This window comes from Henckelia pumila, chromosome 3, assembly GCF_033568475.1.
Source record: "Henckelia pumila isolate YLH828 chromosome 3, ASM3356847v2, whole genome shotgun sequence".
Lineage (NCBI taxonomy): Eukaryota > Viridiplantae > Streptophyta > Magnoliopsida > Lamiales > Gesneriaceae > Henckelia > Henckelia pumila.
The window spans coordinates 143934154-143948547 of record NC_133122.1 but is presented as its reverse complement, the minus strand read 5'-3'; positions in this window follow the sequence as shown (position 1 = coordinate 143948547).

Sequence of the window (14394 nt, the reverse complement as noted above, 5' to 3'; positions counted from 1 at the left end):
ATTAATGTATCAAAAAATAATAATCTATTACTATAAATAAAAATTATTTGAAATTGTTTTATAAGAAAATTTTGTGAGACATTCGAGAAGATAAAAAGTATTATTTGTATGTTAAAAATATTATATTTCACAACAAAAATATATCGGATCGAACCTATTCACAAGAAACATGATCATCATAAATCATGTCATGAATTATTATCAGGACACGTATGGTCATTAAAATAGTTTACGCCCGAAGTATTTTGGGTTAATTGTCAATCACTCCCTAAAACACTTTATAACTTATTTATAAATTTTTACATAAATAAAACTTACTTTCAACTCCCTGGAGAGAGAAACTTTTGTTTCTAAATACCAATTTTACCCTTATCTCTTAAAAAAAATGAGAGAATGGATAATAAAAACAAAACTAATCCAAATAGTATATATATAAAAATTTAAATTAAAATCAAAGAACATAAACCATATCATATACATGTTTATGTTGATACAGGAGCAAGTATGTGTTTAGGAAGCAAGCATATACTTTCAAATCATTATTGGAAGAAATATGATAAAGGATTAAAAATTCGAATAGGAGATGGATCAATAATCATGCTTAATACAGTAGCAGAAAAATTAAAAATAGAAATAGAAGAAACAAATTTGTAATACCCATCATATATCAAATAGAATCAGGAATGAACATTATAATATGAAATAACTTTTTAAGAGAATATCTTCCCTTTACACAATTTGAAGATCACATAACTTTAAACAAAGGATCATCAATGATTTACATTCCCAAAATACGAACAGCATTTCGCGTAGGAAATGAAGGATTTACAAAGAATTTTCATAAACGAAATACAAATCCAATAGAACTAAAAATAGAAAATATTTTAACGATTAATCCTGAAAAAGAAATCATGAGGAAATTTCATGATATATGTTCTGAAAATTCTCAGGACAAAATTAAGAAAAGAAAACAATTCATTGCTTCAATAAAACTCAAATACCCAAATATCACAATCCGTGAAGCACCAAGAAGATGTAACATGGATGATGTAAAAATATTTGAAAAAGAAGTTCAAAAATTATTAAAACTTAAGATAATCACCCTAGTAAAAGTCCACACTCTTCACCAGCCTTTTATGTCAGTAAGAAAGATACTGATAAGAAAAGAATGGTAATTGATTATCGAAAGATGAATAAAGCAACAATTATGGATGGATATTATATCCCAAATAAGAATGATTTACTATCTTATATAGGAGAAATGAAATATTTTTCCAGTTTAGATTGTAAATCAGGATTCTGGAAAATTCAACTAGAACCACAAACACAATTACTTACACATTCAGTTGTCCAAAAGGACAGTATCAATGGACTGTATTACCTTTCGGACTTAAACAAGCACCAGATATCTTTCAAAGATATATGGATGAATCTTTAAATCATATATAGATTTTTGTTGTGATGACATATTAATTTATTCAAAAACACTAGATCAACATTATAAAGATCTCATGACAGTTTTAGATATTTGTCATAAAGATTGAATTATATTTTCTGAAAAGAAAGCACAATTATTCAAAACAAAAATAAATTATTACAAATAGAAGATGGAAAACATTGTTTACAACCGCATATACTTAAGAAAATTCATGATTTTCCTAGTGAAATCAAGGATAAAGATCAATTAAGAAGATTTTTAGGATTATTAACTTATTCTGAAAATTACATTAAGAAACTTGCAGAAATCAGAAAACCTCTTCAGGTAAAACTTAAACAGGACTATAAGTGGAAATGGTCGAAAAAAAATACTAATTACATAGACACTATTAAAAAGAAAATAATTAGTAATCTTCCTGAATTATATTTTCCTTCAAATAAAGATATAATAATAATTGAAACAGACGCTTCAGATGAATACTGGGGAGTATGTTTAAAAGCTTATACTGGAGAAAGAAATTTAGAAGAACTTACTAAAACAGCTACTAGAAATAATGAAGAATTATGCAACTATACATCAGAAACTTTTCAAGATGCACAATTAAATTATCATTCGAATGAAAAAGAATTATTAGCTTTAATATTCACAATTAGAACTTATGAAATTTATTTTATTTCTAAACCGTTTTTAGTAAGAACAGATAATATTAATTTAACATATTTCAAGACAAGGAAAATATCAAGAAATGCAGGGAGAAATGCAGCAAGGCTAATTAGATGGCAATTGGAATTGAACCATTATCAGTTCGAGATCCAACATGTCAAAGGAACGGATAATTCATTACCCGATGCATTAACCAGAGAACTTCATCCAAACTATACTATCCGTAGTAACGGAATAACAAAGAAGATCCTAAGTGATCCAAAAAATGACTGTGAGTCATCCGAACATGCTTCAGAAAGCATGGGAAATATAAATTGATGAAATGAGATTTATATTCAGAAACATGAATTATTTTATGACTTTCAGTCATCCGAACATGCCTCAGAAAGCATGGGGAATATAAATTAATGAAATGAGATTTATATTCAGAAACATAAATTACTCTTTGAGTAAAATAATCAATTTAAGATTGATTCAATTCTTGCAAAAAAATTTATAAATGCAATGATACGCATAATAAAACTATCCGAATTACTCACGAAAAGAGTTATTTCACTAACCATTATATATATAAATATGTTTTTTTGTGCAGAGTATAATCAAGATGGAGCAACTATGTCAATTAAAAGAACAATTGATTGAATTGCAGGAAGAAATTCAAATTCTTCAACTAAAAGAAAGGAATTTGAGTAGAAAAATTCAAAGGACAGAAGAAAAGATGATAACTTCATCATCATCATCCTCACCAAGAACACCAATCAAAATGGCAACTCCATTTGACAAAATAATGGAGATAAAAGAGAAACAGTTAGTGGTCACAGCCAACACTGACAAAGAAAAAGAAAAGAAAAAAGAACCGGTGGACACAGCCAACACCGAGAAAAATAAAAAAGAAGAAAGGACGTTTAAAAGTGCCCTTGAAAAGAAAGAAAGAAAGATGGTCAATTTGCGACCACAAAAACCAATTTTTGAAAAAACAAATTTTTCAGAAAAACTCAAGACTGAATTTTTTGAAACACTAAACTATTTGAGAATAGCCAAACCATCTGCAGAATCTTGGCTACAAACTTGTGACACACAAAGCATATCAAGAGCAAGAACACTGCAAGGTGCTCCAGCGCATGAAGTCGCAAGATTCTTTTCAAATGGATTATTAAGTGGATTGGAAGTCAATCCCAACAATCAAGAAATAGAACTATTTCCATATCAGTTGAGAAATAGTATCATCCAGTTCAAGAAAGCAGTCTTTAAGGACGATCCAGTATTAACATTGAGTATTCACTCAACCCTTCCAGATTGGGATGATAACAAATTCTATCAACCAATGATATATATTCAATGTCGAAAACAAAAAGACAAGTTCTTATTCGAAGGATCAAATGAAGAGAAACCAGTAATGGATATCTCAACACTTCCTGAGATAAGAATAAAGACATTGATTGATATGATCTCAAAGACAGGAAATATTGATGAAAACTCAAAGGTTAAAATAAATTTTGCAACCAGTAAAATTTTATTAACCACTGGACACAAGGAGACAATCCAAAAGAAAGAACAAGCCATGTTAGCTCAATTCGAAGCTTCAATCTATGAAGCAAGAGTTGACATGACCCGAGAAACCCAATAAATGTTATGTCAAAGATTAAGAACAATAATTTCCACTCACAAATGTGGACATTGCCAACCCATTCAGACAGAAGAAGCAGATGTCAAAGAGGACAAACCAGCTGTCAAAGAAGACAAACCAATAAAGAAATGGTCCGAATGCACCAGTGATTCAGAAAGTGACACAATGTAAAAACAAATGAAATCGTGGACCACACCACATGTTAAAGGCATCCACTCAGATGTAAAATGAGTTGTTTCCATTATGTAGTGTCGGGTGGTCCCCCTCTTTTCTTTTATTTTTAATTATGTATGCGTTTCTCCACGCCTATAAAAAGAGATGTTTTGTGCTGTAAAAGAAGAAGTGAAGTTTGAGTATCTCTCTCTTCTTAAAGTTTCTTACAATCTGGTTCATACAAGACGTATGAAAACTATCAGAAACTAAGAAACATAAAATCAGAAACAAAATAAGCCTTATGGCTAATAACTAAACAAACAGGGCGTAAAGAGGATAAGGTTGGAAACCAATCATTGAATATTCATGGTTAAGAGTAAACCTGGAGATCCATAGAGCAAGTACCAGTTGATCAAGTGATCGTTAAGGGAAAGCAAGAATTTGGCCTCTACTCAAAACCAAGATTCATTCAAACAAGGTAACCTTCCTAAACCTCATGCAGCCCTTAATTCAAAGAAATAGTCAAAATACATTAATCATGTCATCATCCTTTATAAGAAATGAAAGATTAATAATAAAAAACTGGTTCGAAATAGAAAATGATCATGAATATGATACATTTCGTGAATATCGTTTAAATACTTCTGATTTAACCATATTTGAATCAATTTATCAACTAAAATTTGTATTAATAATCCATGAATGGAACCAAACTAATATGAAAATATTTATCTGTTATAAATGAATCAGATCTGTAAATCCATGAATCAGATCTGTAAATCCATGAATAAGAAAATTCATAAGAATTTGAAGAATTCCGCAACCTGGTATCAGAGCTTAAATAAAGCAGATTATTAATGCCTAGATTAACTTTAGATATTGAGATTAAAAATTTATTTGATAAAATAATCTTATTAAAATATTTACGTCAAATAGATCAATTATGGAATAAAATAAAAAATCTCCAAACCTTTTATTTCAAAAATCATAAAAAAGAACATTTTTCAAGCAACTGGAAAATGATAATTCAAATTTTTGAAAACGATGAAATTGAAGACATAACAATATGTTATGAATAAGAACAAACTTTGTTATCAAAATCCGATCAACAAAAACAAAATAATAAAAGTAACAATGGAAAATGTATGAAAATACAAAAATAAATATCTTTAATTTATATTCTCAAAATATAAATTTTGATATAGAAAATTGTGAAAACAATTTGAAACATCTTAAAAATTGTCAATCTTCAATTGATAGTTTCGAAGATTTTCAGAATTTATTAGAACAGATAGATTCAACAAAAAGGCTTTTAATAGCCTTAAGAAAATTAAGAAGTTCTATCATCTGTTAAAATGACAGAAGTAACAATTCCAAATCAAAACAACTTGGTCGATGAATCTGAAGAATCTGAAGAAAACCAAGAGTATAATTTGAATATTATATTCAATCAAAATAAGTTTGCTGAAATACAGAAAACAGGGTTTTCTAATTCAAAAATAAATCTAATAGACCAACCAGGAATACTAAGTAAGATTTCAAATTTTATTAATCCCAGAAAAAATTTAATTTATTATTCGATTCGTACAAAAGAACGATCTTGTAAAATAAATAACGAATCAAGGTCTAATACTCTGAACTTATTAACAACTCAAGATATTAATACCATCATGGCAAAAGCCAGTGAAAAAGAACGATCTGAACTGAAATATGTTCATATCGGATGAATTGAAATAATAATATCAGCTCACTACCGAGAAGGAATAGATACACCAATTGAAATAACAGTTCGTGACAAAAGAATACGTAATTTCGAGGATTCTATCCTTGGAAAAATTGAAGGAAATTTATGTTACAAAAAGATGAAATTTTGTATTTATCCACAATACAATATATATCTTTTTGATAAAAACATAAATGACGTTTTAACATTAGATTATTACTTTTATAGAAATAATCTTATGTTAACAGGAAACCATCCGATCAATATAAACTATGTTGTCGGTTTAGCAATAAGTAATAATTCTCAAACAGGAATAATTTCAACAAAACCAACTATTTCTGTTGAAAGAATGTTTGAAAATATTACAAAAATTGAACACCCTCGAAAAACATTTATTGAAGAAATAAATCCCTATAAAAGATGAAGTTCAGATGACCTCCAAATCACAAAACGGTCTGTACCAAGAAGATCATTATCATTTGCTAAAAATGATGAAGATATTCTTGATAAGATTGGAACCATGAATCAAAATATTCTTAAAATTAAACAAGCTATTGTTAATGAGTCAACCTCATCGCAATGACGTCCTTAATAAAATTAGAAAAAGATCTAAGAGATTTAGAAAATAATATTAATAAGATCAATCTATCAATACAAGAATTAGAGAAGAATTTCAAAGTATATATTGATTTAGCAACGACTAGATTAATAATTGAACAAGAAAGACATAGTAATGAAATATTAAACTATCTTAAGGAAGTTCTTTCAATAGATAAAGGAAAAAGAAAAATGAAAGAAGAACCACCATTCAAAATTGAATCATGGTATAGAAATCCTCTTAGTTATGGCAAACATAAGTATGGAGATGTTTAGTGAAACCGACTAATCTGATTTTGAACAAATAGGAGTAAATACAAAAGAATTATATCATTCACATCAGGACTCAGAACAATACAGAGATATGGATATTTCAGAATCAGAATCTGAAGATGATTCTAGACCACAATTAAATCTACGAACGAATGTAGAAGGTAGTGGTGGAAGAGATGATGAAGAATTTAAATATAACAGAGACCAATACTCTGGATCTTATAAAGATGTTAGATATATTCTTAGAGAATAAAAAACATCAGGATTTGTGAAACAGAATATTTTAGATTTAGGTTGTTCAACAGCCAAAGAAAGAAAATTAAAGATAGATCATTGGGCAAATGAACTATCAGTACAAATTCAATTAACACCATTATTAGACAAAAGTGAGAATATTCAAGTTTTAACTCATGGGATGATAAAAATGACACTGGTAGGAGCAGTAAGAACTTGGGCTGAAAACCTAGTAATTACTAATCTACCACAAGGAATGACAGGACATCGATATTTCGAACTATTTGTTGATGCCTTGTACCAAGAATTTTTAGGAGTTTCTAATAATGATGCTAATTTGGTAGCTAAGAATATAGAACAAAATAGAGCAATCTTTATATTAGATAATATTAAATTATGCAATTTATGTTACTTAGAAGAATTTATTTGTGATTATGAAACAAACTATTATCAATTAATAGATGCTGATAAAAAGAAACATTATAAACTAAGTATCTTTAATAAGATACTTAATATACCTATACACAGTAAAGATGAATTCTTAACTAGTCCTTATGCTAAAACTTTAGGAGGAGCTATTAAATTCATCAAAGACATAATAACAAAGAAATGTCATGAAGTAACACTAAATAAAAGAATCTCTAAATCCTACAAACAAAACAATAAACTTTGTTGTGACAAAATGGAATTCACAGTAAAAGAATACGGTTGCAAAACAAACATGTCACACAAATATTTAAAACGACAAAAACAGAATAAATTTAATAAACCTTATAAATCTTTTAATAAGAAATTTATTCCATATAAGAAAAAGAAATTTAAAAAGAATTTCTTCAGAAAACCTTATAAAAGAAAATTTTATAAAAAATTTGATAACAAAAAACCACCTTGTCCAAAGGGTAAATGAAAGAATTGCACATGTTGGTTGTGCAACGAAGAAGGACATTATGCGAATGAATGTCCAAAACGAAACGAAAAGAAAAATAAAATTAAACTTCTTGAAGAAATATATACTATTGGATTCTATCCCGTAGAAATAATTGAATTTTCATCCGACGATGAAAATATTTATTATCTTGATGAATCAAGTGAATCAGATTTTGAATCCAATTCCACATTTGATAATTCAAAAAATAATAATGATTAAAATAACGACAAGGGCATTTTCGAAAAGACAAATATAGGGAGTAAATTGAAAGTTATGTTTGATTTAGGGAGTTATCTACAAGTTGCCCAAGTATTTTTTGTATAAAAAAAATTATAGAATTATATCATAATTTAGCCTTATGATTATTATATTTTATATAGAAATATATATATTTTACATATACAGAGTTTCCTTTCAACTAACTCTTACATTCGTTAACACCTGACATTTGGTAATTTAATATTTCTGATTATTTGGTAGCCGAGGTGTCACATTTGAAAGTTGAAACACCTGATCTCAGACAACGTACAGCATGGTTTGTTTATTGGTTTCATAATACGTCATGGATGATGTCATTATTTTTAAATTAAAATGAAATTTACTCGGTCTTATCCCCTGCTAGCTAATTATTTATTTATATTATAAAATAAATACTAAATTTAAAAAAATTAGTTGGAAGATCGAGGTGGGTCAAGAGGCTAAATTAAACCCGATTTACATATATAATATTTGACAAGAGAGATTAATTGATATGCCAAGACATATAATAAATATAGACATGTCATATTCATAAAGGATATATAATTCGACCAAATACATAGCAAACAAATTGTAAGTGACATGTTTCACTTACAATTAATCACTCACCTTTGAGCACAAAAGGTCAATTAATTGAATTTTTAAATACATGTTTTTTGTTTTATTTTTTTGTTCGCAATCTCCTTAAATCGAATCGACATATTTCTTATATTGAAAGGATCAGTTTATGATAATACACCATAAGTTATGATGACATGTTTTTGCTTTTGATGCCACTTACCAAATATCATACATTAGTTAGCTAATTAGTATAGGCTAGCTTGCACTCACCTACTCGAGTTAGCAATAACATATTCGCCTTATAACTTCCGGTCGACTTCTCACAACCGCCGTTGCGACGTCCTCGGTTAAGTTCACATCACATTGGCTACTTGGCTAGGACCTATAGCTATTTAGCTATGCATGTGATAGATATCGAGATGAGAATTGACAAATACGTGCAAAAAGAGAAATATATAAGAGTTGTTAAAGACTTAATTGAGAGCATCTTACTCAGAAAACAAACACCAACAAGGATACCAAAGCACATATATGTCATGCATGCAAATGTAATATAATTTATTCTCTCATACGGGGTCGTATTATATTATTAGTGCGTTTTGTACACAGTTCAATTATATCGGTAATTTATTTATTACATATTTTAGCTCAAATAAACATAACCACAATCCTAAAATTAGGTTTACGTTTTGTAATAAGTTTAAAAATTACATAACGTGCACAAGTATTATAATTTATTTTATTACACTAATTATAATAATTTTAAAATTTTAATCCACGATCAAAAAAATATAATCTTCGATCGAATTCCATCAGGTTTCCATTGCTATTTTAATTACAATATCATTCACACTAATTAAGTATTATATTATTATTAGTGAGTTTTGTACACACTTCAATTATATCGGTAATTTATTTATTACATATTTTAGCTCAAATAAACATATATAACCACACTCCTAAAATTAAGTTTACGCTTTGTATGAGTTTAAAAATTACATAGATTGCGCAAGTATTTTAATTTATTTTATTACACTAATTATAATCATTTTAAATTTAATCCACGATCAAAAATATATAATCTTCAATCGAATTCCATCAGGTGTCCATTGCTAATTTTTTTCAAAATTACAATATCATTCACACTAATTCACTATAAAAATAAAAACTTAAAATTAATCATCCAAACCATAACGATAAAATAAATATAATATAAGAAATATATATAAGTTGGTCACTATTGTCGCAAGAAATCGTTCCCTCTAAATCTAAACATCATAAAGGTTTAATGAGTTGGGCCTGCAAACCAAGGAGGCAAGGGGACAACCCAAATATTTGATTTGGGTTAAGTGTTTATTTTGTACCTTGTTAATTATAATATAAATATTAAATGTTCCTATGTAAGGCTTGAGTTCAATTAGAACACTTTCAATCTGAGTTCAAGTTAATTAACTTGAAAAGAATTAAATTTCTCAAAGAGGGTGTTCGAGTTGCTCGATGGAGTAGATATTGAACGCTTGATCAGTGGTGAGGATCGTTTAAACTGATCTCGAATACGTACAATTTTTATTATCATCAGTTACAATTCGAACTTATTTAAATTAAAATGCATTTATTTAAAATTTAATGATAATAAAAATAATAGATGGTAAAATCTCAAAAAGTTGATCTTTTGAACTGCTTCACGTCATGATGAACTAATCTTGAGATAAACAGTATCAACCGTACTATTACTAGAGATTATTGAATATAATCTATATAGATCAATTAGTACAAAATATGTAAATTATATTGTTTATAAATACCTTGGGACTTAATTTAAAACTTAAAACTAATTTTGAAGGAACCACAATCAAGTCTAAACTGAATATACATGCATGCGTGAATTGTTTATAATTTCTCCAGAAAAATATGAGGAAATATTTGAAGGAGACCTTTTCTTGATGCGTGACATTCAAATTCTGCAATATCAAATAATTGATGGTATTATTTAACTATATTCAGACCAATATTAAAGAGAGCTTGCAATATCAAAAGTGAAGCCACTTGCAAATTATAGATCGACCTTCCCTCTATCCATTATTTGTGGATAATATTATTAATATATAGATTCAATTTTTTTTAACAATGTTGAAAATATATAATGCATTTTTTATTTATTATTTTAAAAATGAAGATGGCACAGGCCGCAGCTGCTACTCTTATTATATATAAATCGAATAACGTTAACTATATAATCGCAATATACAAATTATGTGCGACAAACTCGTTTCAAAAATATTGACAAGATCGGAAGCAATACATAGTGTATTTTATTAGTTATCATGCACGTCATGTCACTAATTTTTTGTATTTCCAATGTTATTTGTCGGTCGTGTATGTAATTATTAGTATATATATATACTAGTAAAATATAATGATCACGTATTTTTAAAAAATAATAATGATAATGATGATCACGTCACGTGAGTCGTGACAACAATTCTTTAACAAATCCTTACCAAGGACAAATCAACGGTTGAGATTGATCATTTAGGCAGAGCTAAGAACTTCCCCTTTTAAGATCTTTGAATTGAATTATTTGGTTTAGAAGAACTTAAATAATTAGGTATACGATAATTAATTTGCAATTAATGCACAAAATGGAAGGCTGCTGCTCCGGAAAAAAAAAATTAATTACAATAAATTAGCATGCAATCAATGCCCCAAAATGGAAGGCTGCGCCAATGAAGTCAAAATTGCAAAGTTTCAACTCCCAATAATTATACCATATGTACATCAATATTTATACATCAATTTTTATATCACAAAAAGATCAATCCAAAAAATTTATTTGTGAAAATGTCACTATCTAATAGTATAATCCCATAATATAATATAATTAATGTAAATATATAATATATTATAGAAAAACTAAAAAATACTTCCTAAAAGTAATATGGAATACTACCTATGTATGCCTTTTAACATTATTCTGACTGCAATTCCATCTCTCCGATATTAATGCAAGCATTATGAATTATTAATTTACATTTATTGACTGCAAAAATATTATTGACCAATTGAAATTGTTGAACTTGACCGCCACATGCACTTGAATGTTTAATTTGTAACAAATATATGTATGATAAATTTCAAATTAAACTCGTTAAGAGTGAATATTCAATAATATATATGTGGCCTGTTAACAAATTTATGGATCTTACATATATTGACAAATATTTATTTGTTTTGTAGATGGACCTTTGAAGTAATGCTACAAGGATAATATTTTATTTCCCTATATATATATATATATATATATATATATAATTATGATTCATAAAGCACCTAATTATCTCAAATTTTTTAAATTTTTTTTGTATATATATATCATGATATAATTAAATAAACAACAATTAAAAATGAGATTTTTTTATATTTGTTAGATAAATGTATATTTTTCATTAATGCCGCTAAAACAAACTTTGATACAAAAATTCACATAATATGAATTACATTTAATTGCAAAAATATTGAAACAAATTAAATGTATTCGATGATTTAACAAATAAAAAACAATTACATATAAATAAACATTTATATTTTTTAATTTGACTTTTTGTACAATCATCAAATTTTGAATGTATCAAGCCACTAAAATTATAATTACTATTCTAAAAAACTGAAAAATAATGTGTTAGTATGTCGTGGATATTTTAATTATATTAATTTAATTATTTCAGTTTTCATAGAGCGTGGATTTTTAGGTGTTAAAATTGTAATTAAACATGAGTTTATTAAATGAATTAGAAGATTTATGTTTTAACATCTATTTATTGATATTACACTTATGCATATTTTGTTCAAAATTTCATAATAAATTTAATCACTACTTAGTTTGAAATTATATAAAAAAATCGAGTATAATAATTTATCAAATATAATATACATGACAACATGTAAATAAAAAAAAATTATATATTATTTAAATTTTTAATCTATATGTTAAATATTTTTTTTGCAGTGATTAAAATTTTAATTTTTATATTTTAAATATTGAAAAACTTTTTTTTTAAGCTAATATTGAAAAACTTTAAAATAGTTGTTTTTAACTTTTACATAATTTAATATGAAACCATATGTTTAATTTTTTATTTTAAATTTCATTATAAAAAATTCAGTTTTTTTTTTGGCAAAATTTAACTTTTTCTCAATGATACGAGTAAAAAATTATTTATTTATATTATTATGTATTATATATATTTTAAATTTTTTAATAAGCAATAATTATATAATACTAAATTCGCCCCCCTCACATAAAAATCCTAGTTTCGTCCCTGTATGTAATCAAATATTGTTGTATACTATTTTTTTAGAGTTGTTGTATACTATTGCATTAACTTGAGGTTTATATTGCACATCAAAATTTAGTTGTAGATTCCACGCCATAAAACAAAAATCATATTAATTAGATGAGTAAAAAAACTACCATTTCATTTGAGAGAGAAAATATCAAAATTTGTACATAATTTTTTTGAAAATTCAGACTTAAGTATACTTAACTCAATTTAAACTATTTCGATCATATATCATTTTTTAATATATATATACTTGAGTATTGTTTGGTGCATAGAACAAGTAAGTTAGTTATATATCTTTATTTCATCAAATATTTTGCTCAAGTTCTACAAATTTATTATCTCTATACAATGCATTCTTTTCTTTTCTTTTCTTTTTTTCGTTTTTTTTTAATCTCATTCAACGAGTCAAACACACATATGAAGAGTGGTGATTAATGGAATAATTAAATTGTCATTACAAAACTAATAAATAAATAAACAAAAATTTTAAAGTGTCGACAAAAATCATCCCGTATATGCGGCGAAAATCGAAATGCCGTGTCTGTGGAAAAGTCGTAAAAAGATTCATGACCGTTATTAATACGACAAATGAGTATTCTAATATTTGACTCACATTTTTTTCCTTAAAATAATTTAGGGTAAAAACATGCATTCTACCTTAGGTTAAAACACTCGACTCACTTCACTTAAAGTAGTGTTTATAACATTTTATTTTAAGTTATTTCAAACTTTTTGCCAATCAAATGTTTGGAAATTATATGTTAAAATTGAGAAGTATTTGAAATAATCTTTTACAAACAATACTTTAATCCTGCACAATTTTCGAGAAAATAACATCAAATATCCCCGTGAAATTATCGAAGAGGTGCTAATAACCCCTGTATAATGGATTTAAGCAAATGAACCTTTGTGTTATAGGTTTTTTAGTTCACTCTTCCCAATATATATATATATATATATTTGTTTAAAATATATATTAATAAACAAAAAATACCTCAATTTAAAAATAATACTCTATCATTTTTTCAATTGATATATTATATATTTTGATCCATTAAATTTGTTGTGCAAGGATTTATTTATTTATCACATAAAATCGTACAAATTAAATATCAATATATTTAATTGAAGTTTTATATTATTATTATTATATTATATTATATTAGTGATAAGTGCATTTTGTGTGAATTATTTTGTGTTATTTTTATGTTTATTTTGCATGCATTCATATTTTTTTTATAATTTTTATTCATTATTTATTGTATAAGTGTGCATTTCACTCTCTTGGTTGATTTTTTTAGAAATATTGAAGAAATCATGATTTTTGGAGCAAGAGAAGAGCCACAAGCATGAATTACGGAGAAGCTATGGTTAAAAATTCATTTTTAATGATAGAGAGATCTAAATCCGATCTCCACCGTTCAAAATCAATTCAAGATGTTTTAAAGCTACTGTCCAAATTTCGGCTTGATCCGACGGCTAGAAATCAAGATATGATATTTTCAAGAAAACTGCGCGCTGACACATATATATGCACGGACCCATGCACGGAGGTGGCACGGGGTCCGGACATGTCGCGAGGAAAAAAATAATTTG